The 26663-nt window shown below is 38.4% G+C and overlaps 1 protein-coding gene across 1 annotated transcript in view; it reads right to left on the reverse strand.

Annotated features, from left to right (window-relative positions):
• The window catches only part of Clasp1 (cytoplasmic linker associated protein 1), a 269130-nt gene extending 242699 nt beyond the window's left edge, over positions 1–26431 (reverse strand). Inside the window, exon 1 of the mRNA XM_040294156.2 lies at positions 26284–26431. The gene's annotated coding sequence lies outside the window, so the exon portion shown is untranslated. The remainder of the gene's footprint in view (positions 1–26283) is intronic.
• Between the last annotated feature and the right edge of the window lie 232 nt (positions 26432–26663).

The raw sequence follows: 26663 nt of genomic DNA on the forward strand, positions 1-26663 counted from the left end.
AAGTCAAAATTATATAAACAAACCAGAATGATAACGCATGATGGTAATCCCAATGGCTCAGGAGGCTGAGGCAGGGGGATGTAAGTTCAAAACAAGCCCCAGCAGTTTGGTGAGGCCCTAAGCAACTTAGCAAGGTCCTGTCTCAAAATAAAAAAGTAAAAAGGGCAAGGGATGTGGCTTAGTGGTTAAGTGCTCCTGGGTCAATCTCAGATACCTCCCAAAAAAATCTGTATAAACAAAATTCAGCCCAGCTTTCCCTTAAATTATAGATAGGAAATATTAGTTATGACACTTAGGAAAAACTGCATCAGCAAAATAGAGAAGTGGGAACTCATGGAAAGAAGTGTAAGGCAAATGCAGTAAAATACCTATGCGATGGGCATTATTATTCCCTATTTGAAGATAAGGAAATGAAGCTCATAAAGGTTGGTTTCCAACTGAACCCAGGGCCTTACACATGCAAGGCATGTACTCTACTATTGAGCTATAGCCTCAGTCTTTTTTTTTTTTTAGAGAGAGAGAGGAAAAAGAGAGAGAAATTTTTTAATATTTATTTTCATTTTTCGATGAACACAACATCTTTATTTTATTTTTATGTGCTGCTGAGGATCAAACCCAGCGCCCCATGCATGCCAAGTGAGTACATTACCGCTTGAGCCACATCCCCAGCCCTTTTTTTTTTTTTTTTTAAGAGCTACAGGGGCTGGGTTGTGGCTCCCCGGTAGAGTGCTCGCTTAGTGCATGCAAGACTCTGGGTTTGATCCTCAGCACCACATAACAATAAATAAATAAAACAAAGGTATTATGTCCAACTATGACTAAAAAATAAACATTAAAAAAAAAAGAGCTACAGCAATGTGGGGCATCAGAAGTACTAAGTAAAGGCTTACAAAGCTCTTGTAAAATAATATTTCATATCAAAATACCAAAAACTACAATTTAAATTACCAGCACCTGTTAATCAATAACCATATTGAAAATCTCCCTGGAAAAATATGTGGGAAACAGTTACGATACTTAAAAAGCCAACTTTGAAAGCCGGAGATTAGCAAAATTTATTCACAATAAGTTAAAAGCAACATGTTTCCATTAATAAGACAATCCTTTCTGCATCAGACAATTTTTGTAATGATTACAATATGGTCTAAAATAAAGAAATGCACACTGCCAGGCTCTGCCAGCAAGTAGTGGCTGCTCTCACTCCCAGTTTCTTCTGCTCTTTCCTTCTCTTTCTCCCTCCCACAGTCCCACTCACGGTCTCTCAGTGACAGGTGTGACAGGTGCTGTATAAGATTAACTACTAGAAACCACAGGAGGAAGATGTGGTCCAGACCCTCAAGGAGGCTGCTGCCTACATGAAGACAAAAGCACAAGGTGGCAAGTCCTAAATCACAAAGTGTGTAGGTGCTGTAGGTGGCCCTGAAGGGAGATGAAATGCCACTTGAGGGAAGCCAGCCTTGGCTCTACTGGGAACTACAAGGAGGGAACCGCAGTACCATGAGATGCGCCCCCCCAGGTCCCTCCCCCTCCAGTGCAGACTCACTCTAGCCTGGTCCCGCCCTGTGCCATTTTTCCAGTGGCTTTGACACTTTCAACAGATAACTGGATGATGTCATTCCCCTCCTTTCTGACTCCTCAGACCTTCAACCTTCACCCTTCCAGTCATCTGTTCTCAACATCAGCAATCTCTCCTCCTCCACTGGCTCATTACCAGGCGCTTGTAAAAGTCCTCTAAATCACCATCCTATAAAGAATGAGCACAGTGGCACATACCTCTAATCCCAGTTACTCAGGAGGCCAAGACAGGAGGATCCGGGGTTTGAAGTTAGTCTGAGCAACTTAGTAAGAGTTGTTTCAAAATAAAATTGGTAAAAGGGCTTGGGAATGTAGTTGCTCAGTAGTATAGCACTTGTGTGGCATGTGTGAGGCCCTGGGTTCAATCCCCAGCACCACCAAAAAAAAAAAAAAAAAAGCCTCCCTTGAGCTTTTCAGCAATAACAGTGTTAACAGTGAAACTTCCTTAAACTACTGTCTACACTAGCCAGCTCCATTGATGCATTTCCTGGTCCCTCTTGGACCCTCTGATTTGGTTCCATGGACACTGCACAGCTGGGAGATGCTCTTGTAGGATCCTCAGGGAATGCCATGTTGGCAAACCCTAGGAAGATTTCTCTACACTTCACCAACTCCACCTCTCAGCAGCATTCCAAAGTGGACCACGGCTTCTTTCTTGTAAAATTCCCCACTCCTGGGAAAACCAAAGGATCAGGCCTTCCTGCTACTTCTCTGGTTGTACTTACTCAAGTTCCTTTAACCACCTCTACTCTCGAGAGAGAAATTCTACTAGCGCAGTGCTCTGTTATACTAAGCACTAAAAAGTCTAGAAATGTTCTTTTAAAAGTCTGGAAATCACCAGTCAGGTATGGAGCAGAAGACTGGACAGAGAAGGTGAACACTTAATCTCTAGCACCAAAGGCCAATAGCACTTTGGCCTTGCAGGATACTAATTATCTTTGAACTGCAGAAGCAGGAGACTGTAAAGGTATGTAATCATTTACCTTCCTTTGTCTCGTATACTGGCAGACATATATTAAATAAAATTGCTTCAGCCAGGTGTGGTGGCACATTCCTATAATCCCAACAATTTAGGAGGATGAGGCAGGAGAATCACAAGTTCAAGGCCAGCCTCAGCAATTTATCGAGACCCTGTCTCAAACTAAAAAATAAAAAAGCTCCTCTCTATCCTACTCCTATGGCTCCCTGAATCCCCTGCTCTTTCCCTACTCCACTCTGTTAGTTTTGTAAAAACTTTATTTAAATTAAAACTTTATTTTTCTATCTGGTTGGGGGGAAGGGGAAAACTATAGGCTGAGGAGTTGAGGTGGGAGATAATTTTAGGTGTTCTCCATTCCCCCATTACATGTGAATATTAGAATGTTAATTTATTTTGCTCTCTGTGTTATGCCAGAGCCATTTCCAAATGGTAGAAGAGGGTAGGTGGTAGGGATGGAGTCAGATGTGAAACCAGGGTGGAGAGGGAGCCGAATGGTCAGCGGTGCTCTTCAGTGCATTCCAAACAGGTGGCCTCCATGCAGGTGCTAAGGGCCTGGTGAAAACCACTGCAGTGTGCCCTTACCTCTCTGATCCCTTCCTCACCCCACTGGTATGGCTAATGATGTCCTCTGACGTCATGGTGATCACCTTACCTCTCTGAGAGTTCCCCTCCCAGTAGTTTCCCTTCTTGGCCAGGTTGTGTCCCCAGCCCCCACCTCACCAGCCTCCTGTCTGCACACACCCTGCTGAAGGTCCAAGCACACCTCAAGCCCCATGCTTTGTAGAAAGAAACAAACAAAAAAAATTTTTTTTAATTAAATTAAAACAAATAATGAAATAAATAAAAAGAGTTGGGAATGTAACTCAGTCATTCAGCACCTGTAGGTTCAATCCTTGGTACAAAAAAAAAAAAAAACTTCTATTTTTTTCCTACTTCTCAAAACTCCCTCAAAGATGAAACAAGATGGACATGCACTGGGAATAGCTGACATTCCATGATAAGTCCCTGAAGGTTTGTTACACTATCTCTTTGCTTTTATACATGTTTGAAATTGTTCATAATTTGTTAAAACTTTTTTTAACTTATTCAAAAGGACTGTAATATTTATATGCAAAAAGATATCAAAATAATTATAATAAATTTTTAATTAAATAAAATAGGATGTGAAATTTTATTAAATCATTCACATGACATGATATGCATGATCTAGCCTATGTATGCCAAACTTACAAAAAAACAAAGCATATAAAATATTGAAGAACAGTAATAAGTTTGGGAATGATTTCTGTCCTATTTAATAATTTCTTTTTATATTTCCTTTAAAAATGAAATTTACATGCATCGGGCTGGTTATTTAATAATGTTAGTTTTATTAATCAAAAAATCAACTGAAATCAAAAAAGACTTTTTATACACTGTTGACTTCTCTCAGTGCAAAATATTAGAACATATACACAGGGCTGATGTCAACATCACAACACTAATTTGTTACATAACCTAGGCAGTTAACCCTAGATAGGAGAGAATAAATAATGTAGATTACAGCTTCCCAGAGAAGGGCCTCCCTTGAGATTAGAGATCCTGGCAGAGAACCAGCTGGTTAGAGAGAAAGAAAGGTGGCATCACAGACAGGGTGTGGCTGGCTCCTCTGGAGAGGGAATTTACATTTCCATCTACCAACACTGTACTTCTGTTGCGTCTTCATTTACAGCTTCACAGTCTTGGCCAAACAGCATTTTCCCTCCTGTTTACTATGCTAATGAAAATCAGATCTCTACGCCTCAACAACAACTTAACATGATTTTCTATAATAGCTTTACCTCATAATCACATACATTAAATTCACCCTAGATCCAGCAGTTTTATTATATTCACAAAGTGGCACAACCATCACCACTAATTTCAGAACATTTCTATCACCTCAAAATGACACCCCATATCCTTTAGCAATCACTCCCTCCCGTCTTTCCCCAAACCCATGAAAACAAATAATCTACTCTCTGCTTCAATGGATTGGTCTATTTTGGATACTGCATAAAAATGGAGCAATAAAATATATCGTCTTTCATGTTTGGTATCTTTCACTTAGCACATTGTTTCCATATTGTAGTACATTCACTCCTGTGGCTAAATAACACTCCATTGGATAGATCCACATATCATTTATGTTTATCTGTTGGTAGATATGCGGATTATTCCCACAATTTGGCTACTACAAATAATGCCACTATGAATATTCATCCTGGAACAACTCATCAACACTTGTAACCACCCCTCTTTTTCATTAAAGCCATCCTAGTGGGTATGCAGTGATATCTTATTGTGGTTTTGATTTGCCTTTCCTTAAGGACTAAAGATATAGAGCTTCTTTTCATGGGCATGATGAATCTTCTTTGGAGAAATGGGCAATCAAATCTTCTGCTCATTTTTAATTGGGTTATGTAACTCTCTAATTGATGAGTTTTTAATATATTCTGGATAAAAATCCTTTATAGATACATGATTGGCAAATATTTACTCATTCTGTAGAATGATTTCATTCTCTTGATGATATCACTTGAAACAAAGATTTTAATCTGAATCAAAAACCAATCTATGGGGCTGGTGTTGTGGCTAGGTGGTAGAGTGCTCGACTAGCATGCACAAGGCCCTGGGTTCGATCCTCAGCACCACATATATGTAAAATGAAGATTTTGTGACCACCTAAAACTTAAGAATAAATATTTAAAAAAAAAAACAATTTATTTCTTTTCTTCTTAGGTGTCATACCTCAGAAACCACTATTTGTGAAAAGGTAACTAACTTCTCCCTAATCTAAGGGCACAAAGATTTACATCTGTTTGCTTCTTAGAGTTTTAGTTGCAGATTTTACATTTAGGTCTATGATCAATTCTGGGCTAAGGTATATACATTCGTGAGATAATGATCCAAATTAATTATTTTGCATGTGGATATCCACTTGTCTCACCACCACCTATTGAAAAATCTACTCCTTCCCCACTCAAACATCCTTGCACTCTTGTTGAAAATTTATTTCTAGACTCTCATTCGATTCCACTGATCTACGTGTCCACCCTTATGCCAGTTCCAGACTCTCTTAATCACTGAAGCTTTGTAGTAAGCTATGAAAGTCCTCCAATTTTGTTCTTTTCCAAGATCATTTTCACTATCCAAGGCCCTTTGCAATTCCATATGAAATTTAAGATCAGCTTACCAATTTCTGCAAAGAGTCAGCTCAATTTTACAAGGATATTGTTGAATCTGAAGACCAACTTGGGGAGTACTGCCATCATAACAGCATTAAGCGTCCCAATCCATGAACACAGGGACGACTTTCCATTTATTTAGATCTTTAATTTCTTTCAATGATATTCTATACTTCAGAGTATAAGTTTAATACTTCTTTTGTTAACTATGCTATTGTGAATGGAATTGTTTTCATAATTCTATTTTCAGAATTCATTGGAATTATAGATGAATTCAATTGATCTTTGAATATTGATTTTGTATGCTACAACCTCCTGTAGTTTTAGAGTGTATTTCCTAGGGTGTTCTACATATAAGATCATGTTATCTGCAAATAGAGACCATTTTACTTCTTTCTTTCTAATACGAATGCCTTTTCCTTTTTCTTTCCTAAATGCCTTACAAAACACTGCAGAGAAGCAGCAAAAAGAGAACATCCTTACCTAACCCTCCTGACTGCTAATCTTAGAGGACAGCAGTCAGGTCTTTCATCTTTAAGTACAAGCTGTGGGTTTTCATGGATGACCCTTCTATTCCTAATTTTTTCAGTGTTTTTATCACGGCAGGACGTTAAATTTTGTCAAACTCTTCCTGCAGCTATTGAAGAAATTTTTGGCTTTCAACCTTTATCCATATGGCATATTACACTGATTTTCAAATACTAAACCAATGCTTCATTCTTGGGATAAATCCCACTTGGTGTATGTTCTGATACATTGCTAGATTCTGTGTGCTAGTATCTTGTTGAGAACTGTTACATCTGTATTCATAAAGCACATTGTTCTCTAGGTTCTTTTCTTGTGATGTCTTTGTTTGGTTTTGAAATCTAGTTAATAATGCCCTCATACAGGAATCTGGGAAGTGTTGCCTCCTCTTTCTTTTAAAAGAGATTGTGAAGAATTTTTGTTAATTCTTCATTAAATGTTTGGTAGAATTACCAAATGTGAAGTCATCTGAGCCTGGGCGTTATTTGTGGGATGCTTTTTGATTGTTAATACAATCTCTTTACTTGTTACTGGTCTAATCAGAGTTCCTGCTGCTTCTTGAGTCAATTTCAGTATTTTTCTAGGAATGCATGTAATTCATCTAGACTATTTAATTTTGGGGCCGATAATTATTCCTAGTAATCCCTTATAATCTTTTTCCTCCCTTTGAGGTCTGTATTTATGTCCTTTCTTTCATTCCTGATTTTATTAAGTCTTGTGTCTTTTCTCTTGGTCAGTCTAGCTCAAGATGTCAATTTTGTTCATCTTTAGAAAGAACCAATTTTGTTCTGTTGATGTTTCTCAACTTTTTTCCCACTCCATTTATTTACAAACTAGTCTTCATAATTTTCTTTCTTCTGCTTACCTTGGAATTTAATGTGTTCTCTTTCTAGTTTCTTTTTTTTTTTTTTTTTTGTGTGTGTGTGTGTGTGTGTGTGGTGCTGGGGATTGAACCCAGGGCCTTGTGCATTTGAAGAAAGCACTCTCCCAACTCAGCTATATCCCCAGCCCTCTTTCTAGTTTCTTAAGCTAGGTTAGATTACTGATTATTATAACTATTATTAGGTATTGAGACTTTTCTTCATTTTTATTTTTCAATATCTATTTTTTAGTTGTAGATGAACACAATACCCTTTATTTTACTTATTTATTTTTATACAGTGCTGAGGATTGAACCCAGGGCCTCGTATGTGCTAGGCAAGCACTCTACTGCTGAGCCACAACCCCAGCCATTTTCTTCTTTATTAATACAGGCATATTACAGTCCTACATCTCTCTACTTTTGCTGCCTACCCTAACTTTAGGCATATTGTTTTGTTTTGGTTTTTGCATGTAGTGTAACTGGCATTAAAAAAACATGTATTCTTGGAACAAATGACTGACAAGGTTTTGTTTAACTGTGTAAACCAACTGGTAAAATATACGTAAGTTCTGCTCATGGACATACCATGTTTGTTAGGCAGGGAGTGTGTATGGGTCAACAAGAGGATGGAAACATGGTCAGATCTGTGTCTTAGGGATCAAACCAGCTGAAGCCAGAAAAGACCAGTTATTGCCTTTCCAAGCAAAAGATCCGTGATTTCCTGACTGCTCTAGTTTGTATCTGGAATGTCCCCTCAAGGCCTTGTGTTAAAGGCTAGGTCCCAATCGTGGTGCTCTGGGGAGAGGTGCTTTGACAGAAACTTTAGGTCAGACCTAGTGAGAGGTCTCTGGGTTACTGGAGCCAAGACCTTGAAGAGGATTGTGGGACTCCAGATTTCTCTTTCTTTCACTTCTTGGCCAGGAGGTGAGCAGTTCTCTGCCATGCACTCCCACTATGACATATTGCTCACCAGACACAAAGACAAAGGGGCTCAGTAATCATGGACTGAGCCATCCAAGACTGTGAGTCAAAATATCTTTTCCCTTAAAAAAAAAAAATGGTGTGTGTGTGTGTGTGTGTGTGTGTGTGTGTGTGTGTTTTCTCTGCTATTTTAGCCAGAGGCAGAGGCAGGATTACAAGTTTGAGGCCAGCCTCAGTAACTTAGCAAGACCCTGTCACAAGATAAAAAAAATAAAAAGGGCTGAGAATGTATCTCAGTGGCTGAGTGTCCCTAGGTTTGATCCCTAGTACACACACACATATACACATATACATGTGGATGATTTACCTGTGTAGCCATTTTAAGGGGTACAATTCACATTACTGTGTAACCATCACCACCATGACAGGCCACATTTTGTTTGCACTTACCTAACTTTTCTTGTGATTTTCTCTTTGAGCTACTGGTGATCTGGTAGCATACAGTTTAATTTGGACGTATTTGTGAATTTCCCAAATTTCCTTCTATTATTGATATTTAATTTCATTCCACTGAGGTCTGAGAACATACTTTGTATGATTGCCATCCTTTAAAATTCATTGAGGCCAGCCTGGGGTTGTAGCTCAAGAGTTGAGCACTTGTCAAAAGCACATGTGAGGCCCGGGGTTCAATCCTCAGCACCACATAAAGATAAATAAATAAAATAAATGTATTATTTCCAACTACAACTAAAAAGTAAATACTAAAACAAAATTCATTGAGGCTTTTTTTACGACACAATATATGGTCTCTCCAGAAGAATGCCCATATATCCTTGAAATAATATGTATTCTTCTGTTACTGGTGGGGTGTTCTATAGATATCTGTCCCTTACTGACTTACAAGTTTGCCTGTATCTAGGCCAAGTTCCAGGGGGAAAAAAAAATGCCAATTATTTAAACTTTAAAATTTTCATGTTATTCCCCATGTTTTATATGAACTACTGATTCTATACATATCTACCTCTTTTATTTAGACCTTTTCTTTAAAGATCTCACCTTTGAAAATAAAAATTCAGTTTCTAGCACCACATGAAGAGTTCATTTCTAGCATCAAAACTTGCCAAAAAGCTAAGCAGGAAACAGCATATATGCTAGGTTGGAGATTTTCTAAGATGTTTCTAAAGAGGAAAATCCCCAGACTTAGGTAAATAAGAAGAGAGGAGAGCATTTGATATGTAATTTGATAATATGACAGCTGACATGGCTATCCCAAATTTCCCAAGGGATATGGGTTACACCCAGTTGAAAAAAGAAAACCTATTAAGTACTGGGCATTTAATTTGAAGACAGAAGGTATAACACTGGGGATACAAAAGGAGGAGGGGTTTTTCTCTGCTACTGAATAAAGAAGTCAAGCTAAAAAGAAGTAATACCCCAATCATTTACAATTTGGCTTTCTATAATTTAAAATAATCATGGCAAGCTGGAGATGTGTGGCTCAGTGGTAAAGCACTTACCTAGCATGTATTGGGTCCAAGATTTAACCCCCAGCACTGACAAATAAATAAAGTAAGTAAATGAAAATAAAATAAGCATAGCTACTTCACATTTGAAACATCACTTTCTCATTCATTGAGTGTTCATATGAATGCCAATTTGTCTAACCCCCACAATACTTTTCTAAGAATAGTATTACCATGTCTATTTCACTGAAGAAAATAGATTCAGAGTTTTGGAAACAAAGAGACTTCCAAGTTCACATAACGACTGTGAAAAAGAACCAGGATTTCAACCAAGTTTTCTAACTTCAAATCCAGGGCTATTTCCCATTAAAATGCTATGGCTTCTTCTCACACAAACACACAGAGGTCTGAGTAATTTTGACACACAAATACACACATGAACATGCACACATGTGCATGTGTATGTATTTTTTACAAAAAGAACTATAAGGAATGATCTAACCACTGTACTTAATGTTCTCAAAATAAAAACAGAAGGGCCTGAATGCAGAGGAGCACCTAGTACCTGGCACAGCACCATATACTATACGAATGATGCAGAAAGAACAAATGAAGAGTAGGAACCGCAACAATAGTCCTTGAAGAGTGATCAGCAACTTTCAGTTCAGAGAGTTCAGTATTTCCCACAGACTGCCAAAGGCAGGCCAAAGGCAAAACCAAGAGTAGGAACAAGAAGGAAGAAAAGGGGAATGCAGAGGACTAAAGGAGGAGCACAGCAAATACACGTAACCATTGGGGGAAAGTGGGTGAAGGATGAATAGGAACGCTCTGTATTTTTTTTTTTTTTGCAACTTCTCATAATTCTGTAATTATTTAAAAATAAAAAGTTTTGGAAAAAACGAAAAGAAAAAAGTTTTAAAATATACCTGATGGAGACAGGTTCTTGGTCCCAGTTTTCTAAATTCACTAAATACCTAACGTGCTGGCTAATCTGCCAGGCACTGCCCTCAGTAAGCTCTAAGTACACTGGGAAGAGAACAAGAAGTAAGGAACGCATTCCAACACAAAATATCAAGATGCCTTCCTCACAGACTCACTTTTCTGCTGACTCCTTAGTCATCAGAGGAACAGGGAAGACCACACACAACAGTGAAATGAACACAAGGGTACCACTTGGCACAGTTGTCTTGTGTGTGCCAAGCATTAAAACATAGGCTTTGCTTATTGACTCTCACACTCCAAGGCAATCCCCCTGTCTTCATTCCTTGATCTAGCAACATTCATACTGAAGACGGAGAATCTGGTAGGAAACCCTGCAGCATCATGGAGCCCCAAGGATAAGGAGCCCTGTGCTTGCTGAAGGAAAAAAAAAACTGATGTGAAGCTTTTACAGATTTACTTACTCATTAACAAATCATCATCTTCTCATATTTACTCCAAATCCTTTCAATACAATATAAGTGACCTGGCAGGGAAAAATAACTTAGAACATGAGCTGAACAATGACCAAGACGACTAAAAACAACTTCATATACTACTTGCTACTCACCCCCAGGAAACCATATTTCAAGCATATACACAGTATTTTAAATCTGTACTCTAGAAAAGCTTACACTTAAGAGAAAAATTCTGCAATATGTCTCAAACAAACCATAGCAGAACACTGCTGTAGTAAAATAACATTTTTACATTCATATTTTATGGATTTAGGAAAAATTTCAAAGGAAAAGCACAAAAAGAGATGTGTGCCTTACCAATTGTACTACACACAGATGCTCAAATTTTCAAATTGATTTGTGACTGCCCCCTTTTTTTTTTTTTTTTTTTGGCACTAGGGATTGAACCCAGGGGCACTTGACCACTGAGTCACCTTAACTACTTAATAGCCTGCCTCAATTTTTCAATGTTGACTTATTCCTACTCAACTGTAAAAGATTTTTTTAAAAATACTAATATTACTCTAGTCCTACATTGAAATAAAAACATAACTTAAACTAGGCATGATGGTAACATTCCAGCAACTCAGGAGGCTGAGGCAGAAGGATCACAAATTCAAGGCCAGCCACAGCAACTTAACAAGCTCCTGAGCAACTTAGGAAGACTCTGTCTCAAATAAAAAATAAAAAGGGATGGAGATGTAGCTCAGTGCTTCAGCACCCCTGGGTTCAATCCTCAGTACAAAAAAAAAACATCACAAATGTAACTAGATAGAATCAAATACATGTTTTAATACAATGCTGATAAAAACAAACTTTTATAACCATCTAGGACAATTTGGCAACATCCATCAACATCCATATGAATACATCTTTTGACCCAGTAAATTCAAATCTAAGGAAATAATGTGTCAAGTATGCTAATATATATAAAGTTGTTCATTGCAGCTATTCATTTAAAAAAAAAAAATTGCAATGGGCCGTGCACAGTAGTGCTCGCCTATAATCCCAGTGGCTCAAAAGGCTAAGGCAAGAGGATAAAGTTTGGGGCCAGGTTTGGCAACTTAGCAAGACCCTGTCTTTAAAAAAAAAAAAAATGGGCTAGGGCTCAGGGGTAGAGCACCCCTAGTTCAATCTCCAGTATCAAAAAAGCTATCTACATTTTAGTAAAAAGAGCAAACCAGAAAACAGCATGTTTATAATGCCACTTTCTAAAAGGAAAATGGGGGTGGGGGTGGGGCTCAGTGGTAGACTGCCTGCCTTGGGCGTGTGAGGCACTGGGTTCCATCCTCAGCACCACATAAAAACAACTCAAACAGAGGTATTGTGTCCAACTACAACTAAAAAATAAATAAATAAATATTTTTTAAAAAATAAAATGAAATGAAAATATACTATTTAAATAATAATAAATGTTAAAAATAAGAGTGGTGGTACCAATAGAACAATGCTGTAGCCTTTACAAAGATACAATGGCTTCTGTGAACATATATTACTTCAAATTCAAACTCCATCTTGACCCTGGGAATAGGAAGGGGGAGAAAGGACAAGACAGTGGAGGAAGACCTACATTTTACTCTGTCCTGTGTACCTCAACACTGTTTAACCATGTACATATCATCTATTCTAAATAAATATAAATTTTAAACATTAAAAATATTCATTATCTGTCTAATTGAATCCATACTCTAATAAATACTAGAAAGTTGTTTGTAAAGTCAAGTAGAATTATAAACCTGGTACCTCAGCCATATCAAATATAATACCAAGTATTGAAAACAACGGAAACTGCAGTTTATTCAATACATTGTCCAAATCCAGCACTCATCTCTAGAAGTAACAACACTATAAAGAAACAAAGCACATTTCTGAACCTCAACCAGACATAGAATTCTTGCCAAGTCAAAAATAGAAAAACAATAATGGGAAGAAGACAAATGCTCAGTTCACTGCTGATCACTGAACTAACCACAGCCATGTTTTAACTCAGAAAAGACACATAATCTCTACAGTGGATAATGTGGCAACAGCTCTAAAAATTTTATGACATATAACTTTTAACCCCAAAGGTCAATATCTGGGAATTTACATACACACACACATACACATACACACACACACGAAATATAACAAAATATAGGATTATTCTTTGTAACACTTTATAAGATTAGAAAAATTAAATGTTATCAATAGCATACTCATTAAACTATGGTATAATTAGACGGTGGTGCATACCTGTAACCCCAGTGGCTTGGGAGGCTAAGATAGGAGAATTGTGAGTTCAAAGCCAGCTTCAGCAACTGCGAGGCACTAAGCAACTCAGTGAGACCCTGTCTCTAAATAAAGTACAAAATAGGGCTGGGGATGTGGCTCAGCAGTTGAGTACCACTGAGTTCAATTTCTGGTACGAAAAAGCTATAGTATATATGACAAGATGCTATTAAGCTATAATATTCATCTAACAGTTAAAAGGAAATCTTTCATGTATTGATAGAATAATTTCCAAAATGGTAAGTTTAATGAAAAGCAAAACAGAATAGTTGATACTAAGGTATCATCTGTACAAAAAGGAGGAAAGGTGTATAGACACATTTATATATTCTTTCACAAATATAATTAATAACATTAATGCCTCCAGGAAGACAGAATGGCAACTAAGATAGGAGACAACTTAAAATTTTAAACTGTGGCCAGGTGCAGTGGCTCACACCTGTAATCCCAGTGGCTCGGGAGGCTGAGGCAGGAGGATCGTGAGTTCAAAGCCAGTCTCAACAACAGCAAGGTCTGGGGATGTGGCTCAGTACCTCTGAGTTCAATCCCTGGTACCCCCCCCCAAAAAAAAATCAAACTGTGTATGTATTACCTGTTTAAAAATGAACATTTATAATAGAAAATTTCATGCATTTAACTAGCAGTCTTCCCATTTCTAGATAATTTAAACAAGATGAAAAGAATTCTCAGATACAATTACAACAGATTTAAATTCACTCATAATAAAAAGGGGCACAAGTATTTCCTCTAGGTACATTCTATAAAATAGTATAGTCAATAATGCATGTAATAAGCTTGTAACTACAATTAATACAATTTAACAATGCCATCACTACTCAGAAGCAACAGCAACCAGTTTCCCAAAAAGATAACATCTACCCCTCACCCTAAAAATTCCAGAATCAAACCACTGATCAGCTGATGATTCAAGTAAGTATCGAAAAACAGAAGTTCTGCTTTTATTAAAATATAAGGCTTTCGGCAACATGTAACTTTCAAACAGGCTTCTTCTCTCAGCAACGGTGCTCTCTTGGCTGTTATCTGTGGCCACTGCACAAAATTAGAACATGGCATGAATACTGCCAAGAGTCAGTCTCCTTATCCCATGGTCACAAGCTAGGTCCCAGCCAACACAGCTCTCTCATGAATGGAAGACAATAAACAGGTCTCAGAGTACCCAATCAAACGAGTGCACACCTGCTTGAGGGTCCACATCTTCAGGTCAAAACAGGAAGAGGCCATACCCTTTTCCCCAGTCCCAGATTAGGAGCCTTAGTCCATTTTTGTTCCTATCACAAAATACCTGAGACTGGACGATTTATAAAAAACAGAAGTTTAACAATGGGATGTAGCTCAGTAGTAGAGTGCTTGACTAGTATGCACATGGGCCTGGGTTTAATTTTCTATATCAAAAGAGAAAGAGAAAGAGACAGAGGTTTATTTGGCTTGTGGCTCTGGAGGCTAGGAAGCCCAACAGCATGGCACCGGCATCTGGTGAGGATCTTTCTTGCTGCGCAGAACTCGGCAGAGAGCATCACAGAGCAAAGTGCAGCCCTTCCTCTTTATATTCAGCCACTAATGTCATTGTGGGCCTCCCCAGACCCCATGACCTCATCTAATCCTAACTGCTTCTCAAAGACCCCTAACTCCAAATATCATGACATACAAATTGGGGATTAAGGGCCGAGAGTGTAGGTCAGTGGTAGAGCATCCCTGGGTACAGAAAACACTAAAAACAAATGAAATCAGAGTTATTCTAGGGTATCTCTTGGGTGATTAGTAGAAACCAAATAAACTATATAACTCGATCATACTCTTCCATTCAGTTTGCTAGAGTGCCTGAGCACAGAGAGAAAGGTTTTTCAGCTTTCTTCCTGAAGACTGTAAAAGGGAAGGCAGAAAGGAAAGGAGATGGTTATGACTTCATGTGTTATGTGTGCTACCCTGGGAAGAAGGAAAGAGGGCTCTGCTGTGGTTTGAACGTGTCTCCCCAATTTAAATGTTGGAAACTTAATCCCCAATTTGTTGTTCTTTTTAAAGGACCAGCCTCCTCAGAATGGAAGCACATGCTGGGAGGGTAACATATTAAGTGGAAAAAAAAAATACTCTTTGAATCAAACTTTTTGGGCAAAGAATGTACACAAAGATATAGCAACAGTTACAGATTCAGATACACGCGGGCCCAACTTCTCCCAAAAGAAGGAGGAAAATAGTTAAAAGAAAATAAGCAGCCTCCCTCCTTCCTACTCTTCCTGATCCTATTTAAGAGAGTTGAAGTTCTCGCTGAATCATTTGTTGACTGACAGTTATTTTGAAAGCATAGGAAATAGTATATTTGTTCTAGCCTCTCTGATGTTATGTTGCTTAGAACCAGAAAATGAAAGAATAAAATAATCCCATTATTTGTTTCCACCGTTAATAAGGATATTCAAAAATAAACATTAGGTAAAAAACCAGTATCTCAAAGTAACAGAAGTGTTTACATAACAATGAACTAAGAAACACCTTCTCAGGAGTCAAAATCTACTGGAAAACAAAACTCCAACCTACAAGCTGAGCCTTCCCTCACTGCATCTGGACTGTAGATTACAAAATGGACTCCCAAGGGAAGTCTCATGGCCTAGGACAAGTAACATTAGATGCTACTGAACACTACAGAGTGTGATGGAGGGAAATATGATCAGACCCAAAGAGAAAGAGCAGATACTTCTCTACTAGTTAACCTTTGGAATTTCTAGACAATAGAAGAATTTTTCTGATGTCATTATTTCATTTTTTTCCTTAGAAAATACTTACTGCAGAAATTCAAAATAATTTTCAGATTAAGCATTGTCAAAAATGAAAAGGCAAGTTCTGGACATCAAAATCACCCCTAAAATAAGTAAAATTCCCAATTTAAAACTCAGTCACCAAAATCTCACACAGCAGGTCAACATTTTTTCAGGCATTCATGCAATGAACCCAATGCTGTGTTATCTAACTGATGTTAATCCAATACCAAACATCACCAAAAAATTCCTAAGGCATTTGGAAGAACCAGGATACTATTATCAATCCCCACACTCGGTAAAGTAACTTAAAATGATCTGAGTTAAAAACCTTGAAAAAATTTTTAATACATGAGCAATAATCTTTTAAGAAGAATTTGCTGTAACTACCCAAATATATTCATAAGGATCTGTTCCATTTCACCAGTCAATCAATAATGGTTAAGCACAACACCTGCACAGTACTAGATCAGGCATCAGAGCAACCCAGGAGGTATTAGATTTCCACAAAAGGAGGAAATTAGGAAACAAGGAAATTGGGAAATAAAGAAATACCATATATACTCTCGTGCCCTCAAAGTCCTTTTAATCTATTTTTGAAACACAAACAATTTAAAAGTTAAATAAGATGCTAGAGATGTAGTGAGCACTTGCCTAGCACGCCCAAGGCCCTGGGTTCAATCCCCAGTACCAAAAACAAGTTAAACAGGGAGCTACAAGTATAGTTCAGTGGTAAAGTGCATGCTTAGCACACATAAGGCCCTGGATTCAAACCACAGCTCTCAAAAAATTAAAATTAAATAAAATAAGTAAAAATTAAATAATGAAACACAAGAAGAAAGGAATTGGTATTTATTAAGTATCTCAAGGGGCAAAGTGATAACAAAAACATTCATGTATCCTGTTTAAAGGGAAGAAAACAGGAGGTGGGGGGGAGGTGAAATGGGAGGCCATGAAGTTAGAAAACCAAAACAAGACAAGAATCCCACCGAGTGATGCAAAACAGAAGAAATTAACGCAGGTTTGTGATCCCAACTACTCAGGAGGCTGAGGCAGGAGGATTGCCAAATTTGAGGTCAGCCTGAGCAATTTAGCAAGACCCAGTCTTAAAGTAAAATTTAAAAAGAGCTAGGGCTGTAACTCAGTGGTAGAGTACTTACCTAGCATGTGCAAGGCCCTGGATTCAACTCAAGAAAGCAAGCAAGCAAGCAGGCAGGCAATTAATTTTTTTTTTTTTTAATTTTTAACAATCTTCAACAAATGGTGTTAGGACAACTAGATATCCACATACAAAAGAATGAACTTGGACTTCCCACCTTATATCTTACACAAAAATTAAAGTGAATCAAAGACCTCAATGTAAGAGCTAATATTATGAAACATTAGAAGAAAACACAGGGATAAATTTTCATTACGTTGGATTTGGCAACAAATTCTTAGATTTGACACAGAAGCACAAGCAACAAAAGAAAACATAAATAAACTAGATGCCATTAAAATTCAATATGTTTATGCATCAAAAGTCATTATCAAGAAAGACAACCTACAGAGTAGGAGAAAATATCTGCAAATTACATACCTAATAAGAAATTATAATGTAAATTTATTATATATTTAAAATATATAATAAAACTCAACAACAATAAAGATAGTGGGTATGGTGGCATATGCCTATAATCCCAGCTACTTGGGGGTCACAAGCTGGAGGCCAGCCCCTTCAACTAAGCATCACCCTCAGCAACTTAGTGAGATCCTGTCTCAAAATAAAAAATTAATATAACTTGGGATAAAGCTCACTGTAAAGTGTTCCTGAGCTCAATATGAGTACCAAAAAAAAAAAGGACCAACAATAGATTTTAAAATGGGCAAAGGATCTGAACAGACATTTCTCCAAAGAACATATGACGGCCAACAGACAACGAAAAAGTACAACACCTTAGTTGTTGAAAAATGAAAATCAAAACCATAATGCAATACCATTTCACATGTATTATAAATAAATGTAACAAAAATATTTATTAAAAAAAACAGAAAATAATAATTGTTGGTAAGGATGTAAAAAAACTGAAACTCTCATACAGTGCTAGTGGGAATGTAAAATGGTGCAGCCACAGTGAAAAACAATTTGGCAACTGCTCTAAAAGTTAAACAGGAATTGCCATATGACCCAACAGATCCATTCCAAGGTCTACCCATAAGAATCAAAAACTGAGACTCAGATATTTCTACATCAATGTTCATTGCACCACTACTGACAATAACTAAAAACTACAAACAAGGCAATTGACATTGACATGAATGAATAAATAAAATGTGGTATATCTATACAACAGAATATTATCCAGCAATAAAAAAGAAATGGCATTATGATATGTGTTATACCTGAACCTTTAATAACCTTTACTTAATATGCTAGGTAAAATAAGCTAGTCTCAAAAGAACAAAATATTTTATGATTCCACTCACATAAAATATCCAGAATAGGTAAATGTACGGAGATAGAACTACATTAGTAATTACCAGGAACAAGGAGATGGAGGAATGAGGAGCTCAGCTCAATGAATACAGAGTTTCAATTCAAGGTGATAGAAAACATTTGGAGATAAATGATAATGGCAGTGTGAATGCCACTGCATTAATACTTAAAAATGGTCAAATGGCATACTTTGATTTACCTATATTTTACCACAATAAAATTAAATTGAAAAGAAAAAAACCCATATTAGGTCTTCAGAGATCTGAATTGTCCAAAGGTAAATTTCAAATCAAGGACTCCAATCTGAAAGGGGCTCTGGGATCACTGGATCTAAGCCTCATTGCAAGTCTAGTGGGAAGCTTCCAACTCCTCACTCCTCCTGACTACAAAGGAGTCTCCAGATGCTGTCAGGTGGCGGTTCCCCCATGCAGCCTACTGATCTCGCATCAAGGAAGAACAACCTGAGCTGGAAGAAAAGGAGGAGGAAAGATGGAAAGGAAGCTGAAAAATCTGAAAGCAGCCATATGATCACACATTATTCAAGTTTAAAGCCTCAGCTTCCACTCCTGAAGGAAAACAGCACTTGCCTTTAGTGATGCTACGAAACTTGCAATAGCATACCTATAACACCCAAGCCAAGGCCTGGCAAATGGTGGGCATTCAATCTACCACGGCTTCTGCTACTGTGCTATTCCCGGGCCTGCCAAAGGCTGAGCAGGCAGAGACTTGGGTGGGGTCTGTCAGAACTCAAACACAATCACTAGCACCATGAGGAGACTTCCGAGAAAGAACAGTTTTAATGCAGCTCAACTTCTCTTAGAAAGACTGGGCTTATTGTTCCTAGAACGAATCCAGCTACTCTTCATTGGGAAGAGCACTGCCACACAATTCATTCTCTCTGTACAACAGGCCTCTGTTAGCATGTCTGAGCTACCGTTCATAACACAGTCAGCCTCTACCCGCAGGAAAGACACAATCTGTGAAGAAAATTAGCTGGAAGGGAGTCCCCAGAGGCTGCTCTCAATCTTTGGTGGCCTCAGAAGCACTTGGGGAACCTGTTAAAATAACAGATACCTCAGTCAGACCACAGACATTCTGAATAGTAAATATTTTAGGCTGGGCTCTACTGCACAACTGTCTGAAGAAAGAAACACTTAAGGGTTGGGAATGTGGCTCAGTGATAGAGTGCTTGCCTAGCATGCATGAGGCTCTAGGTTTGATCCCAGGTATTGCAACAAAAATAACACTTAAGGTAGGACACAAAAATGTTATAAGATCACATGCCAAGGTAGACAAATACAACAATCTGCCCACAAAACAAGGGCTGCATTTTCTTGTATGCCCATCTAGAAATGCAATGGCTTTGGTGATGTTATTGGCAACACAAGCAAATAAGCTATATCATATGCACATAATAACCAATTCAAGTTTCATACAGCACTTTCATATAAAAATCTCTTGTGATTGGTTATATTTTAAATAAATACAAAATAAGTAATAAAAAACTAAAAATAATGTACCATCTACATTATTTCTTTTAGTAGCAAAAATATACTTCAACTATATTATTAGAAGTTGGTCAAGTTTCTGTGAAACTGGTACATGCTCGTATTACTGGGAAAATTATTAACAGGTGCAAATTTTTGATCAGCAATCTGACAATATGTGTCAAAAGTGATCAACTTGGTAATCTTACTTCACTGAATTTATTCTAAGAAAATAAAAACACAAAAGAAAAAAAAATATGCAAAAAGATGTCATTGTATAATATGTGATATTAAAAAGAGATGTAAAGTATCCCAAATAGTTTATCAAAATTTTCTATATTAATTCAAATATGAAAGTATTAAATATTTAAATTATGTACATTATAGTTACAAACTATATATTAGTTACAAGTGCATAGCAGTTACAAACTATCATAAATAATGAAAAATCTAAAACTACTTCCTACAAAGTATGGATACAAGGACAGTCTCAAAAGGTAGTTCATTAAAAAATAATAGCTAGGGGCTGGGGACATAGCTCAGTTGGTAGAGTGCTTGCCTCGCATGCACAAGGCCCTCAGTTCGATCCCTATCACCATACACACAAAAAAAAAGGAAAGACGTAATAGCTAAAGCTGCAGATGTGGCTCAGTGCTAGAACACCTGCTTGGAATGCGTGGACCCTAGGTTCAATCCTTGGCACCACAAAAATAAATAAATAAAGCTAATACTGGGACAGTTTAACAGGGGTTATTGCCGTCTGGTCTCTTGAATTTCTGTATCATTGCTACATTACTATATTAAGACTATAAATAAATTTGATTCTGCCTGGAGATTTAATTAAACAACATTTACACAGGTGGAGAGTGCAACATTGACCTCAGTCATCCTGAACCAAGACAAACGCACCCAAATGTGCCACAGTAACACATGGCTATGAGCCATTTCTAGATTATCTGTCCCAAAAGATACATCTTGGCAGATGGATATAAATATGAAATCTTAGATTAATATTTTTTAAAAAGCAAGTATATGCATTAAAGGAAAGGGAGAATCTGGTTTGGCAGATATTCACATGGCAAAGAGATCAGAAGACTTCATGAACTTCATAAACTTCAATAAAAGCCAACAAAATTATGTATCTAAGAGATAATGTGGCTCATGAGACAGAAGGCCCAGTTCTTTTCCTAGTTTTATCTGGACTGGATTTTACTTGCAAACTTTGGTTTCTTATGTGCAAAGTGACAGAATAGAGATACTGTTGCCCATTCCCACCTTCAGGACTTGGAAGAAAAAACAATTATGACTATAAAGGTGCTTTGAAAATCATGATTTTTTAAATCTGGCTATTAATATTATGAAGACATTCATTTATGTTTCTGCCCAAAAAAGGTGGGGGGTAATAATTAACAGTGTTTAAAAGGATAAATTCTAAACTGCTACGCAGATGTGTCTCAGAGGATCACCAAGATTGGCACCTCCTGTTAAAACTGCCTTTTCCATCAACACTGCCCTTCCCGTTATTTGCATTTTTATACCTCTTCATCTACACGTGGATAATTCTTTAAATTTTAATCTGTAAAAGCTTCCAGGCATGGAGGCATAGGCCTATAATCCCACCAACTCAGGTGGTTGAGGTAGGAGGATCACAAGTTTGAGGCCAGCCTCAGCAATTTAGCAAAGCCCTAAGCAACTTAGCAAGATCCTGTCTCAAAATAAAAAAAAGGGCTAGGGATTTAGCTCAGTGGTCAATCACTCCTGGGTTCAATCCCCAGTACCTAAAAACAACAGCTAATGTAATCACTGACAGCATAAATATAGAAGAAAGAATTCTCAACCTTTAAGGTGACACTCAGGTTCCATGCAGACTTAACTGATCAAAATTTCTGGACGGAAGAGAGTAAATAAAAAAAACCCAAGCCATTTATAATTTAACAAGTTCCCAGGGGGCTGGGATGTGGCTCAAGCGGTAGCGCGCTTGCCTAGCATGAGTGCGGCCCGGGTTCGATCCTCAGCAGCACCACATACCAACAAAGATGTTGTGTCCGCCGAGAACTAAGAAAAAATAAATAAAAATGTTAAAATTCTCTCTCTAAAAAAAAAAAACAAGTTCCCAAAGTGCTTCCAGTGACTTTCTTATTGCAATTACTACAACATTGTAATTAATATTAGCTCAATATTATCATGTATCACCCACTAAATATATGCTAGTCACTGTCCTAGCACTTTACATGTATTACTTATATGATCTTTACAGCCATGTAAGTATGTGCTGCTGTAAACACTGCCCTCCCCTCACCCTCACTTTTATAGATGAAGACAATAAAATAGAAAGAGATTACTTAATTGGCCCAAAGTCACAAGACTAATGTAGCAAAGTTTGAAAATTGTTGATCTAGTTTCCTACACTAGGAAAATTGTACAGTCAGTCATGGTGATGCACACTGTAATCCCAGATACTTGGAGGTTGAAGCAGAAGGACTGCAAGTTCAAGGCCAGTCTCAGCAATTTAGCAAGACCCTCCACAACTTGGCAAGACCCTGTCTCAAATTAAAAAATAAAAAGAACTGGGAATGTAGCTTGATGGCAGAGTATCCCCGGATTAGATCCTTAGTAACAAAGAAAAAAAAAAAAAGAAAAGAAAAGAAAGAAAGAAAACAGTTGTATGTAAACTCTGGTCAGATCATATTGAAATCTGTTTTCTTTTAAAAACAGAGTTGCCCAAAGAAGCACAGTGAGCCCCTACTAAACTAGAAGAGCACCTGGGAAAGTAGCTCAGTGATACAGCACATGCTTAACCTATGGTACAAGGCCCTGAATTCAATCCACAGCACCAAACAAATAAACCTGCAAGGGACAAACAACCTAAGGCTGTTTGCAGGTGTCCAATAAAATTACCATCAATTCATGCTGTAGTTGTCTTCCCTCCTAGCCCAAGAGCCCTGAAGTGCAGGAACCATGTATGTATGCCTCTTGGTACCTGGGGCCTACCTGAAGGACTTAGTAAATAATCTAACCAATAAATCTAGATAAATCCTGATGGCTATCCTGGGAAATACGAAGGGCTATTGTGTAAAGAAGAAACAAACTTAATTTATGTTACTTCTCGGGAACAATTCATGTCAACATGTAAAAGGGGAAGATCAGATTCTAGAACAGTCTAAAAACATGCCTGGCGATCAAGGCTCTACAAGAATAGAGCAGCATGCCTGAGGTTTGAGACTGAATGTAGCAGGAATATGGTAGAATGTTGGATTATGGTGCCTCTAAGAGCCCTTCTTCCAAAATACAAATCCTATTAGTCCACATTCCAAGGTATTTGTTTATCCTTTTATATAATCAGCAATTTCCACTAGGTATAAAAGTCACATTAGTAAGTTACCATGGATACCATAATGTGTTCTACAAACTTCCTGTGCTTTCAAGGACCCAGAGAAGAGTGCATGTCCACAAGTAAACCTGAGCAAGGAGGAAGGTGACTATATGATAGGAAACAGCAAGGGGTGAGACTTCCAGGCGAGAATAGTCTGAGCATAAAGTGGGCAGGAAAGCCCTGGGATGGTGAAGACCCAGCTATAAAAAAATCAGTAACTCTGGTGCTGTAGAGGTCACTTAGTCTAATATCTATATACACTTCATGGATGATGCTCTCCTGGCACTGAGAAAAGAAAGCTTAGTTCATTTTTTAAATTATATTTTATAAATCAAAAAATTATATCATCAATGCTTTCTTTGCTTAGTTTTTGTTTTTATATTTAAGAATAAGAGGTCCTTCACTTTTTTCAAGGAAATCTTTTAAATGATTCTGCTTTTAAACATGTTTTACTACTGTCTACTATTTCAACTGTTTAATTTGACAACTGAACATGCAGTTATCACAACTGATAGCTATTAAAACTCAGATCTGGGGGGGCTGGGGGGGGAACAACTCTGAGCCTAACATTGACCTTTAAATGATTGAGATCCACCGATAGTACTATAAAATTAAAAGTATTATATTTAAAAGTAATTTTAAGTAGAATATTATTATAAAAACACAATTCCTAAGGCCAGAATTGACATCAACAAATAGAATCTCAATCTACCTCATCCAACTTATAAATCATGACACCGAAGCCAGGCATGGTAACATGAACCTATAATCCCAGAGACTTGGGAGGCTAAGGCAGGAAGAGGATCACAAATTCAAAGTCAGATTCAGACCCTAAGCAACTTAGCTAGACCCTGTCTCAAAAGATAAAAAGGGTTAGGGATGAAGCTCAGGGGTAAAACACTCCTGGGTTCAATTCCTAGTACCAAAACAAAAGCAAAGAAGCAAAACTTAATTAATAGAAGACTGAAGCAAAAAAAGAAAAAAAATCTAAATCCAAAACCAAACAAAATATAACACATTTCAGTAATAAACTTCTTTTAGCCAGTCATTTCTCATCATCCATGTAAACTATTTTAAGGATCTGAAATCTTCCTCTATAAAAAGCAAGTTCCCATCATCTGAACTACACTTACATTCTACTGAAGGAGTTTCCAAAGCACAACACATGAAGCTTCAGATTTTTGCTTCCTTATCTACTGCACATAAATAAGGTTGAATCTGTGGGTTAATTCAAAAGCCTGACACAGTAGGAGATCTAGGGTTTGGGTTCTAACACAAATTTTGTAAACTTTGCAAAAAACCTTTTCTGTACTTGCCACATCAACTGTAACATACAGTATGTGACATCTCCACCACTAATAAAAGTCTCTTTGAAGGAGTTCTGACTGGCTAACCTTAGCTGGGAGAATTTAAAACGATGGCTGAAAACTCCTTGATAAAAATTAAAACTTTATAAACCAAGAAGCAGTGTTACAAGTTAGCACATAATAAACAATGACTTACAGAAAATGAGATTTGAGTAACTGCTACAAAGGTGCAATCAGACAACTTTACAAAAATGAGTAAGCAAACAACTCATCAAATTTTAAAAATTTTCCTAGCAAATGGAGAAGATAAATAATATTCCGTACTCTGGGGCACTGTGTTATTTTCCTTATCTGGATGGTCTCTGCATCAATGTTACTATTCTTCTAAACCTCTTGATGAGTAAACGGACTGGGACTGTCTAAGATCCCTTATAGGAAAAGTTCAGTAAATATCACGAATACCGAATAATAGTAATAAAAATACAATTCCTAAGGCCAGAATTGACATCAGACTGGGACACCTGAATATGGTGCAAGGTACATGGCACATGCAACTGTTTCTCACTTCTGTCTCTTCTGCATCACTGCCTCCCAAAGGACTATAGAACCCGAAGCTCTCGTTGCCACATCTACAAATTAAAGTATCATGTTTAAAGAGCTCACAGGTTCTACGAACAGGTCAGTATTTAATGAAGGAACCAAGCTACACAGAAATTCACCCGATGGAACACAACATGCTTTATAAGACTCCACTTAATTATGTTTTTTTTTTAATTTCGGAAATAAACACAACTCTTCTTTAAATATTATGTAATAAGTTAGACTCTGGAAAACCCCATACTCATCCGAGAAGCTCAGAAAAAAAAAAATGGAAAGCAAAATTCGATTAGCTCCATTGTACCCAACCAGGCTAACGTGCAAGATCACACACTCATCTCCGTCAGAGAGTCTCTGCCAATACCAAAGAACAACAAAGGCAAGTTGAGGAGGCTGTTCAGGCTTAACTCAGCACTTGTCCGCTTTCCCAGCTTCGGAAAGAAGCTGTCGGAGGGCACCCCCGAGACCACAGGGACCCTCCGCATTGCTCCCGGCGGGCTGCTCAGCTCCGCGCCGCTCCTTCAGCTTTTGTCTGGCCCGGCCGCTCGCCTCCCCGGGACCCTTCCCTCTGGATCTTTCTCCACACCCATCACTCGCCGATGACTAGTTGCTGTAGGTTTCTCTCCCGAGCCCCGTGCCCTCGCAATCCCGAGCTCCTTTCCCAGGCGACCCGAATCGAGTTGGCTTCTCCCCCCCGGGGCCGGCGGACTCGGGTCAGGAAGGGGGCCCGGGGTGGAGTCTGAGAGAGAGAAAGTGAGAGGGGCACACAAAGCCCGGCTGACCCCAGCGCCGCCCGCCCGCCCTCTGCAAAGAAGCCTGGGATCAGCAACCTCCTGGTAGGATCCACCGCCCTCACATCCCACTCCTCACCCGGCTCCCACTTAAGGGCCGCCCCCTCCCCCCAAAGTGCACCCCAGAGTGGATGACAGCGCTGGACATCGCCCCCACCCAGACCCGGCGCCCGCCGCCGCGGGGGAGGGACCGGGGGCCTCGGGACGACTCGGGTCTAAACCTCCTCGCCCTAACCCGGTACTTACAATCCTATTATTCGCTACTGTTTGCCGCTGCAGACCGGACAGCCGCCGCCTTCTCCTCCACCCCAATGAGGTTAAGCGCTTGGTGCGGGGATTAAAAAAAAAAAAAAAAAAAAGAAAAGAAAAAAAAAAAAAAAAGGAGCGAGAGAAGCTCACAGCGCCTGCGCAGTGCAGTCTCTCTTTTTCCCTTTACCGCCACCGACCGGGCTGGACCATAGAGAGTGTAAATCGAGACCAGAGAGGTGGCTGCCTCTCTATGGTAACGCCCCGCGCAGGCGCCGGCCTGGCTGCGTTGAGCTTCGGGAGCTGGCAACCTCGGGAGGTTTGCCTCCACGGAAAACGTTAGTTGACGCTAATGGGGACCCGTAGGGTAAAGGTTAAGG

Source organism: Ictidomys tridecemlineatus, chromosome 7 (genome assembly GCF_052094955.1).
Source record: "Ictidomys tridecemlineatus isolate mIctTri1 chromosome 7, mIctTri1.hap1, whole genome shotgun sequence".
NCBI lineage: Eukaryota > Metazoa > Chordata > Mammalia > Rodentia > Sciuridae > Ictidomys > Ictidomys tridecemlineatus.